This window comes from Echinops telfairi, unplaced genomic scaffold (assembly GCF_000313985.2).
Source record: "Echinops telfairi isolate 266 unplaced genomic scaffold, ASM31398v2 ScPeMD7_18;HRSCAF=68, whole genome shotgun sequence".
NCBI classification, from domain to species: Eukaryota; Metazoa; Chordata; class Mammalia; order Afrosoricida; family Tenrecidae; genus Echinops; species Echinops telfairi.
The window spans coordinates 81,421,429-81,436,774 of record NW_022103915.1 but is presented as its reverse complement, the minus strand read 5'-3'; positions in this window follow the sequence as shown (position 1 = coordinate 81,436,774).

Genomic DNA, 15,346 nt, shown 5'->3' with positions numbered 1-15,346 from the left:
CAAACACCTACTCTCCATCTTATATTTGTTTCTCCAGCACCCCACTCCTGGTACCATCATGTGTTAGTCCAGGTAGACTAGAGAAAAAACTTCATAGACACTCATGTATATAAGAAAGAGCTTTATATATAAGAGCGGGTGAATATGTCCCAGCCCAGTCCAGATCAGGATTTTAAACAGGTTCTTCCCTTTTCAGACATGTCCACCTACCAATAACTGAATAGACCCCAAATGAGGAAACACGGGGTACTAGTCCAATACCTGGAATAAGAAAATGATGAACTGAGAACCTGCTAAAATTTTATCTTCCTCTTAGGAAACAAGGCAGCCTTAGTATTGCACAGAAAGCAAATCTTTTCATTGGCAGAATGGGCAACCATAATACTAGGCTCCAAGATGTTGCTTGAACACACTGCTTTGAATGTGTGTTATTTTACATCTCTCAGCAATAATACACTATCTAATATGAGGCTCCTGAAAGGATGCATTATGCCCATTGCACATCTTCCAATCCAGAGCTTCTACCCATAAATATTTCCATTTCAGTCTTTGTTCAGGTATCGTCACATTTTACAAACTCATATCTGTTCTAATATCAATGTACTGACCATGACCAAATTAGTTCAGTCTATGACATACTGATAACTTTCAGAGGAATGTATTTGTACTCTAAAAATCTATATTGAAAATATTTTTCTTCCAAATCGCATACCTTTAAAAACTTTTATTGTTGATTTTAGGTGCAGTTAAGTTGATTTCAATTCATAAAGACAGATCGAAACACTGTCAGACCCTGTGCCATCCTCCCAATTGTTATGTTTGCGAGTTATAGTAGTCCAGATCCTAAAGAGTCTTCCTCATTTTTGCTCATCCTCTACTATACCATGCATTGTGTCCTTTTCCAGGGATTGGGAATTCCTGATAGCATGCCCAAATTACAAAAGACTAATTTCACCATACTTGCTTCGAAGAAGCATTCTGGGTATCATTATTCCAACAATGATTTGTTGATTTTACCCTTAGCCCACTGCTATTGAATCAATTTCAACTCATTGGAACTGTATATAAGGTTTTACACATAGTAAATCTTCGTGGGAAAGGACAGCCTCATCTTTCTCCCATGGAGAGCCTCTTGGGTTTGAAATGCTGACTTTGCAATTAGCCTCCCAATACTTACCCCGTATATTGTTTATATTACCTTTAATAGTATTCCTTATTCGGGATTTACTTAGGCTCCAGCTATCTTGTGTTCTGTCAATATTCACACGATATTTTAATATTTTTGAAAGTTTAACAATTTTTAAAAATACTTGTATTGGGGGCTCTTACATCTCTTATCACAATCCATACATTCTTTCAGAGTGTCCAACACATTTGCACATATGCCGCCATCATCATTTTCAAAGCATTCGCTTTCCACTTGAGCCCCTATATCAGCTCCCCATTTCTTTCCCCTCCCTCCCCGGCTCACCCTCCCTCATGAACCCTTGATAAGTTATAGATTATTTTTTTCCATATCTTACACCATCCTCCTTCACCCCTACCCCACTTTTCTATTATTTGTCCCCCTGGGAGGGGGTTCTAATTAATCCTTGTGATCAATTCCCCCTTTCTCCCCCCACCCTCCCCTAACCCTCCTGGTATCTCTACTCTCCTTATTGGCCCTGAGGGGTTTGCCTATCCTGTATTCTCTGTGTTGAGGGCTCTTATCTGTAGCAGTGTGCATGCTTTGGTCTAATCCGATTTGTAAGGCAGAATTGAGGTCATGAGAGTGGGGTGAAGGAAGCACCAAAGAACTAGAGGAAAGGTGTGTGTTTCATCGGTGCTATACTGCCCCCTGAGAGATGAAAGTTTAACAGTTTTTCAAGTCAATAGAAAGAGAAATAATAACAGATAACATTCCTCTGCTCATTTACTACTCACTGCAATGCTATAAGGTAGAATCCACTATTTTAAGATACAGAAAATGAAATTCAAATGTTACAGCCCAAATCCTAAATTATATTGATATATGTCAGAAGATAATTCGATACTGATCTATCTAGTGAGTTATATTTTCTTTTCTTTTGATCAGTTTCATTGAGATAGAATTCACATACTATAAATTTTACCTCTTTCAAGGATATAATTCAAGGGCTTTTAGTATGCTCAAAGTTATGCTAGCTTCAAAATCCAATTTTCAAATATTTCCATCAACTCCTAAAAATACTGCCAATACCAATTTTTCCATGCCTACTCCTAACTGTAGACAACAAAATAGAAATCAGTCATAAATTGACTGTGTCTCTATATATTTCTGTTTTATAAATGTTTCAAGTTAAGAGATTCAGAGAATATGTGTTTAATTATTGTACAACCCAATTTATGCATTATTTTCTTATTACTTTTGCTCTCCTGCCTAAGATATCACTGCCTAACTCAAAGTAACAAAGACTTATCCCCACTGTCTTCTGTTTTACTGTTTAAACTTTTACCTTTAATTACAATGTGAGGTAGGGACCAAACTTCATTTCTTGGCCTACGAACTGTTACTTATCCCAACACAATTTGTTTTAAAAACTGATTTTATGCCCATAAAAGTGACTTGACTTCCTTAGCAGAATACAATTGATCATAAATGTGTTTAGTTGTATACTCAAATTTATTCCGATGATTATCACAATACCATAGAACCTTGTAAAATTAAACTCAAAGTAAATGGAAGAAAAAACAGAAAAATCCATGAAATAGAAAACAGAAAACAGTAAAAGCAAAAATTCTTTGTTTGAAAAATATTCATAAAACTGCTGAACCACTAACCAAACTAGTAAGAGAGTAAAAACAGGAAACACTGATTTATTCACGTCAAAAATGAAAGAAGTTGTATCAATCCTTAGTCCCGTAGGAAAACAATTAAAGGATATTATGACCAACCTCATGTCAACTTTATAATTTAAAGAGAATTCCTCAAACTTAAATAAAAACACTTCATAAATATTAAGGACTTTTGTTTTTAAAGACCACCAGTAAGAGGTAGAAATATGTTTTTGAGAAAAAAATAATTTAAAATAACATATCTTCACATAGGATTTATATCCATAAGATATAAAACACTAATAAAACTCAATAATGAGAACCAATCCAATGTTTAAAATAACTCAATGATTCAGGCAGACCAAAGAAGATACAAAAAAAGATAAAGACATGAAGAAATGCTCATCATCAATAGCTACTAGGAAATTACAAATTAAAACAGTAAGGTGATACTTCTAAATACCTTTTAGAATATTTAAAATGAAAAAGACTGACATTGCCCAGCATTTGTGAGGCTAGAGAGCAATTAGAATGCTCATACATTGATAAGCTCATTAAAGATGAGACCTAACTCACATTCAGTATCCTTAATAGTAATAGGCTTAATAAGTATTTATGGAACTTAAAATGATTAAATTTATTGTTTACTACTAACTATTCAATAGTAAAAATATGTACTATAGCCATTTTATATGTATATTTGTGGCATTGTGATAAAAATTATCAGTTGAATGACATGTCTGAATAACTGTACCATTTATCACCATCCTAATATAGATAGTTATTGACCTCAAGTATGAAAAATTATTAGCCAATGCATCTTTGACTATTTATCTTGTTAAAAAATCTATTGTTTTATAAGGATAAAAATTCTATTCCTACATTGTTTTTTCACTTGGAGATATTCAACAAATGTGAAAATGCTGATATAAAGGAAGACAAGCAGATACAACAGAGGAAAATGTGAAGCCCAAACCAAAGGAGGAAAAGAAATCTTTCTTCATCCTCTAAATTATAGAACAAAGACCTCCAGGCATGCCTTCCCTCACAACTAAGGTCCCTCTCGCCACTCCTACCGCTTCAGTGGTTTCTCACATCATATGCATTTGGAGTGTTTCTGCCACTGGGAAGTAGCTGACATGCCAACAGTCACAAGGTTCATTGTAGCCTGATTTCAAGCTCCCATGTCAGCACAGTGCACCTGCCCGGATGATGCCTCGTGATTATTTTTCATTATCAGTGCAGGCAAGAAGATTCATGCTGCTTCAGGAGCAAAACAAGCACCCAGACATCTTCTACTAATTTCTTCTCTCTCTCAATTTAAGATAGAATAAAATTGATATTTTTTCACTCTACTAGATATTTGGCTATTTATCATCCTGCAAATATATGTGCTTGGAGAATCCCTGAACTTGTTGCTATCTGAGTGCTGCACGTAGAAAATTAAATAGTTCTGGTCCCTACCCACTAGAAGATATAATCAGTTACTGATATGAGAGTAAGCATTACATTTTCTCTACAGAATTGGAATGTCAAGGTATGAGGCATGAATTACAGAACTTCACCTTGCTATCTGGCAGGAAAAAAATCCTTAAAATAATGGTAGATAATGGTGAAAAATCACCAACTAAAATGGATTGATGGATTTCATTCTATATTAGGTAAGAGGTGTTTGATTTTTAAATTAATCATTTAAAGAGGAATAAAATTAGAATCAATTTTTTAAAAATGTATGGAGAATACTCCATAATACGGTGCTCGAGGAACAAGGTTTAACGTGGTTTAACTACGGTGATTGGGATAACCTATTTCACAAAGACAATGTTCTACATCCCACCTTGAGGAGTAGCAACTCCGATTTGAAAGGTCATGAGCAGCCATGTAAGGTCTCGCCCCATCCACAGGAAAGAAGGTGATGAAAATCAGAGGACACATGGAAACGATTGGTCTAGTTAACTAATGCAAATAGCCGCCACCACAACCCTGAGACCAGAACTACACGGTGCCTGGCTCCCATGACACAAGTTCTTGAAAATTATCAAATTAGAAGTTACTGAATAGAGTGAGTGAACGGGTAGAAGAAAACTCAAAATCATAAAAGAAATCAGGCTTATTGGTCAGATACAGACTGGTGAGACATCCAAGATTCTAGCCTCTGCTCACAGTTCTGCTTTGGGACTGAATTCAAGTCCATGTTAGAATAATCAGCCATTTAGAATCAAAAGGGGAGCATTTACCCAAGAACAAAGTTCCAAGACTTAGGAAAAGAAGTGGAATTGAAGCAGGAAATACAGGAAAGAAAGGGAATAAGGAATGGTACAACGTGGGCTTAGCAATGGATGAATTGAGACAAATATGTATGAAATCATTGAATGTAAAACTATGGTCCATACACTTTCACCCAATTCAGAATAAAAAGTTCAAAAAAAGATTTGTTGCACAGGGATAATTAATATAGCAGTGAGAGTTTCTATTGCTGTTCACATGTGAATTCCCTGGAAAGCTTTTGGTGTTTTATAATAGCAATAATCATAATTTCAATTGTGTTGTTTCTAAAGGGACAGGAACAATGAAATAATAATGCAAACTGATTAGAGCTGGGTAAAAACATCCATAACTGCTCTTGAAACCACATGTGTGGTAATGATTTTCAATATGGAGTAAATCATTTGCTAACATTTTTGCCTTTCCTCTCTGTATAAGTTACAGGAGATAGTTGTCAAGATAATCTATGTTGGTAAGCTGAATAGATTTGTGGTTCAAGGAGCCAAGTTGGAGGATACAGTGCTAAGGAACTAAAGACTGGTGGGCAAACTCAAGTTCAAAAACCCGAGACTGTTCAGTCTCATGATATAATATAGTGTTCCAGTGAACAGTTAAAAGCAATCTACTTGGCTCCAAATTTGAGAGACAAAAGACCTTCTTGCTGAGCTCTTTGGAAAAAATGGCAATTTCCTTTTGAAGACAGGCATACTTGGATGGGCTTGTAATAAGAAGAGAAATAAAGCAGTTAGAAAATTGAAAGACTTGCCAATCTGGGGTGCAGATGACTGTGTGTTCAAAACCTTTGACCTTTGACTTAACCACCCAGAAGGTTTGGGTTCCAGTCTCATAAAGAGAACGTAGAGGTGTGGGGGAGGCAAGAGCAGCTCTCATATTAAGTCTGAAATTAGAATAACTCCCCAAGCTCATCAGGAAGAAGTCACAAAATGCATTTAAATTTTACTAAGCTTTTAGGCCAAAAAGTACTTTGCAAAATAAAAGAACTATGAAGTGTTTATTATTTATTTTTCCCTTACCTGTAAGCAAAGGATGAGGGTAGTTTATTCTTTTTTTTAATTAATAAATCATTTTATTGGAGCTCTTATAGCTTTTTTAACAATCCATACATCAATTATATCAAACACATTTGTACGTATGTTGCTGTCATCATTCCCAAAACATTTTCTTTCTGCTTGAGCCCTTGGTATCAGCTCCTCTTTTCCCCCTTGCTGCCCCACCCTCCCACCCTCATGGACCCTTGACAAATTATAAATTATTATTATTTTCATATCTTACACCATCTGCTCTCTCCCTTCGCACACATTTCTGATGTTCATCCCCCTGGGCGAGAATGTGGCTATACATTGATCATTATAGTCAAAGAAATACAGGAAAGAATTGGAGGCAAAAGACAATGATAGAGGTATAAATATAGGCATGCACATACTGTATCTAAATATATTAATATATAATTATGGATACATAGGTCTATGCACATATATTTAAATGTTAAGCATTAAGGTAGCAGACAGGCATTGGGTCTCTACTCAAGTACTGCCTCGATGCAAGAAAATTTTGTTCTAGTAACCTAGCATTTCACTGAAGTCAAAATGGATGCATAAGAAAATATGGTGAAGGAAGCTGATGGTGCCTGAAAATTAAAAGATATAATGTCTCGGGCCTTAAAGACTTGAAGTTAAAGAAGCGACTATCTAGCAGAGAAGCAACAAAGCCCACATGGAAGAAGCACACCATCCTGTGTGGTCATGAGGTATCAACAGGATCAGGTATCAGGCATCAGAAGACTCCGAACAAACAAGTATTCTGATGCAAATGATGGAGGTTGGAGTGGAGACCCAAAGCCCATCTGTAGACAATTGGGCGTCCCCTCACAGAAGTGTCACAGGAAAGAATGAGACAGTCACGGTGCAACATAGCACCGATGAAACACACAGTACTGCTCTAGTTCCTTCATGCTTCTTCCCGCCAGCTATCATGACCTCAGTTCTACCTTACAAATCCAGCTGGACCAGAGCATGTGCACTGGTACAGATAATACACGGAATCCACGACAGATACACCCCTCAGGAACAGTAATGGGAGTAGAGATGCCATGAGGGTAGGAGAAGGTGGCGGGGAAAGAAGGAGAAATAGGGAGTTGATTCTTCTTAATAACCGTGATGAAGTTCTCTTGATTTACCTGACAACAAATTGCTTTGGTGTGGTCTATCATTTAGGGCCTATTCTAAAACCAAACCAAACCCACTGCCATTGAGTCAACGCTGACTCCTAGCCGCCCTGCAGGAAAGGGTGGAACTTCCCCTGGGGTTTACGGAGACTGTAAGTAACCATTTAAAGGAGTAAAAAGCCCCATCTTTCTCCTGAGGAGCTGGCTGGAAATTCCAAATTGTGAACCTTAAAGATCATAGCCCAATGAGTAACTAAGTATTAATCATCCAGCATAGTGTCAGGCTCAATAAGTAATAAACATATGTTTGAACAGAGCTTTATAATGTGAAAAGTATTTTCACATGTTGTCTTTTTCTTTGAACCTCTAGATAGGCAGAGTATAGCTCAGAGGGCAAATCTGGTAAAACACATATTTTTAATAAACTTTTCTTGGAATACAGCCATGCTCATTCATGTATCATTGTCTATGGTTGTTTTGATGCTACAAAAGCGGAGTTGAAAAATCATAACAGAGGCTATTAGGACTGTGAAAATGAAAATATTTTCTATTTGGCCTTTTACCCAAAAAAAAGGCAAAAATCTTTGTGCTAGTGCCTCCTTACATCATTTATTTTACAGGCTGTTTTGTAATAGATGTAATTTCACCTGCACTTTCTACCATGTGGGAAAATTAAAACATCATGGATCCCCCCACCCCCCCCAACTTTTTTAATCTTCCTAGTACAAGCTACTTGAAGGCAGGAACTCTTCAATTCATTTTTGTATCTACTGAAAATGTTGAAACATGATGGACAGATATTAATAATGCAAATCATCTTACTTGATTCTTTGAAAACTCTCCAAAGAGTATGGTAGGCATTTTAAACATTTGGTAATTAAGTGAGATAAAGTGATACTTTCTTGTCTTCAACTTTGGTAGCTAATTGCAAAATGCTGTTCAAATACATGACAAATGTGATGCGCTTTGTTTTCTGAAATCACTGAACACACCATGTCCTTTCTGTCTTCGGATCATTTGTTGATGAAGTTGTACTTCCCATCTGCAGCAGCGCTAAAGTCAGTGGATAATCAATATTTCATTACCCACTCTGCACATGGACACCGCTCCTTTGGTTTATAGCTACAATAATTGTTTTCAAGGCTTCTGTCTAGCTCTGTCTGTACATATACTATTTAGATTTTTTTATAACAAGCTCGCTGCTTGTTGGACCATTACTAGTAATGATTAACTATCAGTCAGCTACACCTGCACTGACATAGAAACTATGAAGCCTACTTAATAACTATACTCTTGGCACCAAGGCCCCATTATAGACTCGTCGTGTCTCCAGTGCTCATCTACCAGTGGGGACCTGTAGGCTCACATGTCCAGCAAGAAACTTAAAGAGACAGAGATGAGAGAGAGAGAGAGTTTCTTCTCAAAGGTTTCACCTGAATCGATAAAATTAGCCTTGACTTTTAAATTCCCAAATTCTATACTTGCCAGCCTTGACCTTTCTTTCTGTGCTGACTCCTCTGAAAATGAACATTTTGCTTAATAGCCCACAGGACTTTCCAGCACTTTTCTTCCTGGCCAAACATCAGTCTTGGTCCTGGAATCTCTTGTCCAGAGTTGTCTAGATGATGAACGGGCATGGCCATCTTGCTATTCCTCAAACTGATGGCAAATAAGTATGATCTGTGGTTCTGCATTTTTGACACTCAGGTTGCAGGCACCAAGTGAAGTCGCTGAACTTAAAGAATTACTACTGAACAGGGCTCTGAGCCAGAACTAGTTAGGCTTCGTGCTTTCTACCCTGACGAGGGCTACAAACAGGACTCGGTGACTCCAGCAATCTTGAACTTGTGTCTAGTCTTCCTTGACCCAGGCCTAATGGCTGCATTGTCTCAGAAGTGACCAGTTAGTCAAACCTTATTTAAGAATACCTAGAAAAGCATCACACTGGCTTTGGCTTACTTGTTTGTTTTTTAATGGTTTGTCACTCTCACCTCGGCACTAGCTCTCTGGACCATCTGGGCAAGTTACATTTCCTGTTTGCGTTCCTGCCTCTAAGATCTCATCAGCTGTAATGTGCCCTCACCTCATAGTGTTCCTGAATGTAATTGTGCAGTACCTCCTTTCAGAGAATATTTAGAGTTGACTTCCAAAGGGCAAATACATTGTAAAATAATTAATAATATAAAAAGTAAATAATAAAGCAATACAGTGAAGAGGAGGAAGCAAATGCACCAGTAAGAAAGCTCAGTGAACATAATTCCTGGGATTGAGCATAAAAACCACTTAAGCTCCTGATATCTAAATCAAGGGATGAATTCTGCACAAGAACTAAAGACACGCAATTCTCCGTGGAAAACAGGATTTTCTTGTTCTCATCTTTGAACAAAATGTCTGGTATTAGAATACTATGCAGTAGACATGAAATGATATAGCACACAGCATAGCAGTTACAAAGCAAAATAAAAAATTATTCAGTTTTTGTTTATACCTATCTTAAAAATGCAGAGGCAAAACAATCTGTTGACTGTTACTTTGGAAAACACATAATATAAAGGCCCAGTGATTTCACTTTATTATTCTCTCAATCAACAGATTGTAGAAAAGGAGTCAGATACGGTATATTGTAGAAGGAGGAAAATATGTTTGTGGGGGAATGCCAGCGCCCCACAACTAATCACGGGTTCAGTAAGTGCAATTGTACAGTTGAGATATATAAAGATTGTAGTAAAGTCATAGAGAAATGGCAGAGTTGAGAGAGAGAGAGAGAGTAAACTAAAGGAGTCAGACAGACCCATCTCATGATAGCATGCTCACCACCTGGGTGGCCATGATCTCAGCCGCCAGGTCCGTGCACAGCGCCGGCAGAGAGGGCAGGAGAGAGGAGGGTGAGAGAGATTCATTGCTAACCAAGGCTTATATAGCTTTTGAGAACGTGCAAGCCTAATTACAGGTAAAGACATACGTCACAGGAAGGGGTTGCACAATAGGTTATACAGTAATGAGAGGGGTATGATCTAGAGGTATACAGGAAATAGGAATGGGAGGGGGTTGGAGGCACACATGTGACAAGAGGGGTGGATCCTAGATTCAGGATGGCAGCCTAACTTTGGATGTCACTGAGCAGTTTTGACCTGTTCTCTGGCTCTCTATGGACATAATTACTAAACTTTATCAGCAGGGTGTGAACCCCACCTATAGTGGAGCAGACTGATGGTTGAATGCCTTCAGGGAAAATATTTCTAAGCCTCTGACCTCCCACCTTGTGCTGGCAAATAGCCTCTAATGTTTGGCATATCATTGGGAGAGAGAAAGCAGGGGGAAAGTCTTTTTATATCCCACATATGTTACATAACTGAATTACCTTCCATGTGGGATAAGGACTAGAGATGGCTGTCAGATAATTTAAAATTATAATCCCAGAAGTGGTCTAGTCACTGATAACTTGTGATTATTAACAGTAGATCCAAATGATTTGGATCACAGTAGAATAGATGCGATAATTTTTATTCTTATATTCATATTAGGCATTTTAATTTAGTATTTTTATCTAAATGAAAACCTAATTTATTTTTTGTGTGTTACTGTGGGCTACACAGGCATACTCTGGTAAAACCAGCTGTTTCTTAAAAAAAGCAGCTATGAAAATTTTAGCACTTTAATTATTGTTTGGTTAAAACTATCACTATTTGACTATTATTACCATCAGTCTATTTTCCCTGAAGCAATGAGTTTTCCATGGAAAATAGATGGGATCATTGTAAGCCTGAGTCAACATCAATAACAAGATCCTAACCTAGGCAGCTTACTTTTTCTATATGGGTTCAGACAAGAAGTCACCCTTATTTTTAATGGGAAGGACTTTCTTGGCTCCTTATTGACTGTCTTTTCATCTACTGCAGGAGTAAAATCCATGGCCAGTCATGTTTATGGCCTGTTAGCGTGCTGAGTACAGGGAAGACCGAGTCTGTCTTTTCAATGGGTTTACAAGCTAGTGGAGGAGGATGGGTCTATACATTGAATGAAAGGTTAAGATTTTTAAGGTACCATCAAGTCAGTTCCAACCTACAGAAACCTTATGGAACACAGAATGAAACTCTGCCGGGTCCTGTACCATCCTCACAGCTGTTCCTGCGCCTGACCCCATTGTGGCAGCTACCGTTGATCCATCTCAGTGAGGCTCGGCCACTGTTTCACGGCCCGTTCACTTTACGAGGCATGATGTCCTTCTCCAGGGACTGGTCTCTCCTGACAACATGTCCAAAGTCTGTAAGAAGAAGTCTTGCCATCCTTGCCTCTCAGGAGCACTCTGGCCCCACTTCTTCCTAAACAGATGGATTTGTCCTCTGAGCAGCCCATGTTACTTGCGATATGCTTCTCGAGCACCACAATTCAAATGCATCCATTCTACAGTGTCTGACTTGCGCATGCATACAAAGCAATGAAATCTACCTTTCCTTAGGTCAGGCACAGCTGAACCCTCAAAGTAACCTTTTCTTTTCAAAACTCTAAAGTGGTCTTATACAGAAGACATGCGTAATGAGACTTGTCTTTGCTCTCTTGACCAAGGCTTCCCTGAGCATTGATTGTGGACTCAAGCAAGACAAAATCTCCGACAACTGCAACCTTTCCTCCATTTACCATGCTGTCACCTCTTGGTCCAGTTGTGAGGATTTGGTCCTCTTTATATTCAGTCATAATCCACTCTCCAGTCTGAAAATCTGCCTTCCTCCTAATCCAGCTTCTTTGATGATTGGCTCAGCATACAGATTGAATGGTATGGTTACAGAAAACAACCCTGATGCATACTCTTCCTGGTTTTAAACCATGTAGCAGTCCCTCATTCTTTCCAAGGACCTGCCTCTTGATCCATGTACAAATTCTGCATGAGCACAATGATGGGTTCTGGAATTCCATTCTTATCAAGGTTATCCTTGCAATTTTGCTAGCCAATCAATAGCAAATGCTTCAAGCCCTCCTCACTTTCAGAAAGCAAGGTTGTGTCCTTTGCATATCATAATTTGTTAATAAGCCTTCTTCCAATCCTAGTACCCCATTCTTCGTCATACACAAGTACACACATTTCTGGTATTCTTTACTTTGAGCCAAGATCCATCTGACATCAGAAAACAGACCAATCCAAATTCCAAATGAGTATCAGTCACACTATAAGTTACTTTAAAACAATGACTAAGCCATCTACCTATGGAAAAATCTTGCTTTAATGTGATGAAATATATAGCTAACACTACTGCATACAGAAAGAAACATAGGAAAGGCATGTACAGAAAGAAACATAGGAAAGGTATGTACATTTCCCTGGCTGTTCTTGGGGTATCTCACTGGTGTCTCATTGCTTCATTCACATTGCAGGGACTCTGTAATGAAAAGCTCACTGCTGAGTTGTCCGGTGAGTAAGAAAGCGAATTCCCCCTGGGATGCTGTCAATTTTTACCTATTGTATTTCATACCCTCTAGCTCATCTGGCTCTTAGAAACTGAATATCAGCAATTCTTATGTAATATATAATAAGAAATAGCGGCATACAAAATGCACTAATTTATAAAATACATAATCATCTCTCACACTTGGTACCTGCCTTTAAAAATTGTTTTCTGACCATCTTTTACTTTCTTAGTAGAGTGAGGAAGACAACAAGTGATATAGGAATCAAGAGAAGGAATAATCCTCAAGGGAGGGCTGTGGGAGGGGAGCAAATGTGTGAAGGCAGAGGAGCTTGAGCTCGTCTTTGAAGGAAGTGGAGGGGGGGCGTTTAGTTAAGCAGGGAGAAGGGGGCACTGGGGAGTAATACTACTTTAAGTTTGATGAGGCACTAGAACTACAGCCTCCACAAGGACATTGACTTTCTTAATGTACTTTATTTTTATTGAGTTAGCAGAGAATTCCTCATTAGAATCATGTAGTTCATCTCAGGCTCTTCTTTTACCCAAGCCATTATGGGTCAGAATTTGCATCTATCCCCTTGCCACTTGCTGAGTCCTGAGAGTGACAAGGAGGGACAGATGACCTGAAACAGCAGGTGTTTTTGTCCAAATCCCCTAGACTCAACAAGTTAATAGTCCATAAAACATCTTGTGGATGTGTTTCATCTCTGCAGTAGATGAAAAGGCATTCTATAAAGAGCAGAAAAAGTCTTTCCCCTAAAAAATAAGAGTACTGTTTTGGTCTTAACCTATGCAGAAAGGGTAAGATACTTAGGGTGGCATGTTATCGTTAGTTGATTTTGACTTTGTTCTGACTCACAATGAGCCCACGTGCAATAGAACTGAACATTGCCTGGTCCTACACCATCTTCGTAATTGTTGGTGTGCTTCCATGGTACTCTCTAGAAAACCAAACACACACACACAATCATGGCTGTCAAGTTGATTTCAACTTGTAGTGACCCTCTGTGACAGAGAATTGTTTCATTTAGATTCTAGGGCTGGTTTACAGAAACAACTGCCCCATCGTCCCCCCACCCCACCCCAGACTGGATGCCCCCTTTCATACTGCCAGCCTTTGGGTTGTCAATCAAGTACTTCACTACTGCACCACAAGAATAGTATCTGTGCACACATGTTCCTAGGAGTCAAGAAGCCTTGAGGAAGCCATCGAGTTTGGAAGGAATTTTTGGAATCCTATTTCCAGCAATTGATGAAATCTATGTTGTACTTGAAGCAAATGTGCTTTCATATGTAAACTAATTTAATCCATGTCTGTAACATATTGGAGCCTTCCAGCATAGGTAAGACAGAGGGGTGTAGAGCAATGGAGAGTGAAGACATAACATGCTCCAGTGAGTCGCTCCCCAGGCAGGGTTGCGGAACACTAAGCCCTTGTCCCAGAAAAGCACAGAAGCCTGGGAGCAATGGAGTAGTTGAGTTGACAGATTCCAGTGCAATACAGATCTGGCTTCAAATGTTGCTTCTGACATGTACTCTGCAATCTTATAAATTTGCGACAATTATGAAGCCCTAATGGGATAGATAACCGTAGGATCTTGGCAAACTTCTTTTCTAATTTATTTCCATGTTTTTAAATGTCTAATTAATGTCTAAGCTTTCTGCATTATCTGTGGAATTCTGCAAATAATTGCCAAGTGTCCACTCATTCTTGTCTTTCAGAAATCCCTCTACAGCACTATACCTTCCGGTAGAACTAATGAAGCCTTGATCCCCCCAAGATATTAATATTATGCTTTACAACAAATAAATTTAAGGTTGTAGAATACTGAGCAATAGAAAAATAACCAAGCAAAAACCAGAGATGATCACTTTGATATCAATAAAATCACACCATAGTATTATTGTTATGCTAAAAAAAAGACCTGATAGAATAGAAGGAAATACAGAAAGTCCCTAGGCCATTAATATCCAATTGAAAGAAGCCCCTTTCCAGCAAGAGGTACAAGAGAGGAAACTGTTCCAAAGTTCATTGCGGTGGCAATTGCATAAACCTTCCTATAGGATTGAACTTATTGAATTGTATATGTTCATTATATCTCAATAAAACTATTTTAAAAATACAGTGAACTCCTTGCCCATTCATATCGGCAATAACCCTCATTTTGAAATGACCAAACCAATCACTACTTGCAACAAATTCCTTATCACAGTTACCTTCACTTGCTATTCATGCAGCTTTGAAAAGACTTCTAAAAGGCTGTTGTTTCTGGGCTAGATGGCCACTTGTTTATCTTCAAGCCTGTAAGACCCCCAAAGGCTATATCTTTTGATAGCCGGGCACCATCAGCATTCTTCACCACCTGTTCCAACTGCCCTCATTTTTTACTCAAAGTCACAAGTAGGAATAGGTCTCACTCACACCCAGGGACTGCCTTTACTCAAGTATTTACAGATGAAATGCTATAATTTCTGACATTTACCAAAATATAATTCTTTGGTGAGAGAATAATGTCTAGCTCTTTAGAATTATTGCAGCATTTGGTGGTACAAAGGAATATATTACAATAGTTATCTAGTTTTAATATTTATCTCATCTGAAAAGACCCACAAGTAAAAAGTTTAAAATTGAACAATACAGTTGATGGAAAGAAATATGGGATGAAATTATCTTACAATATCACATCCTTCATCCCCTCCT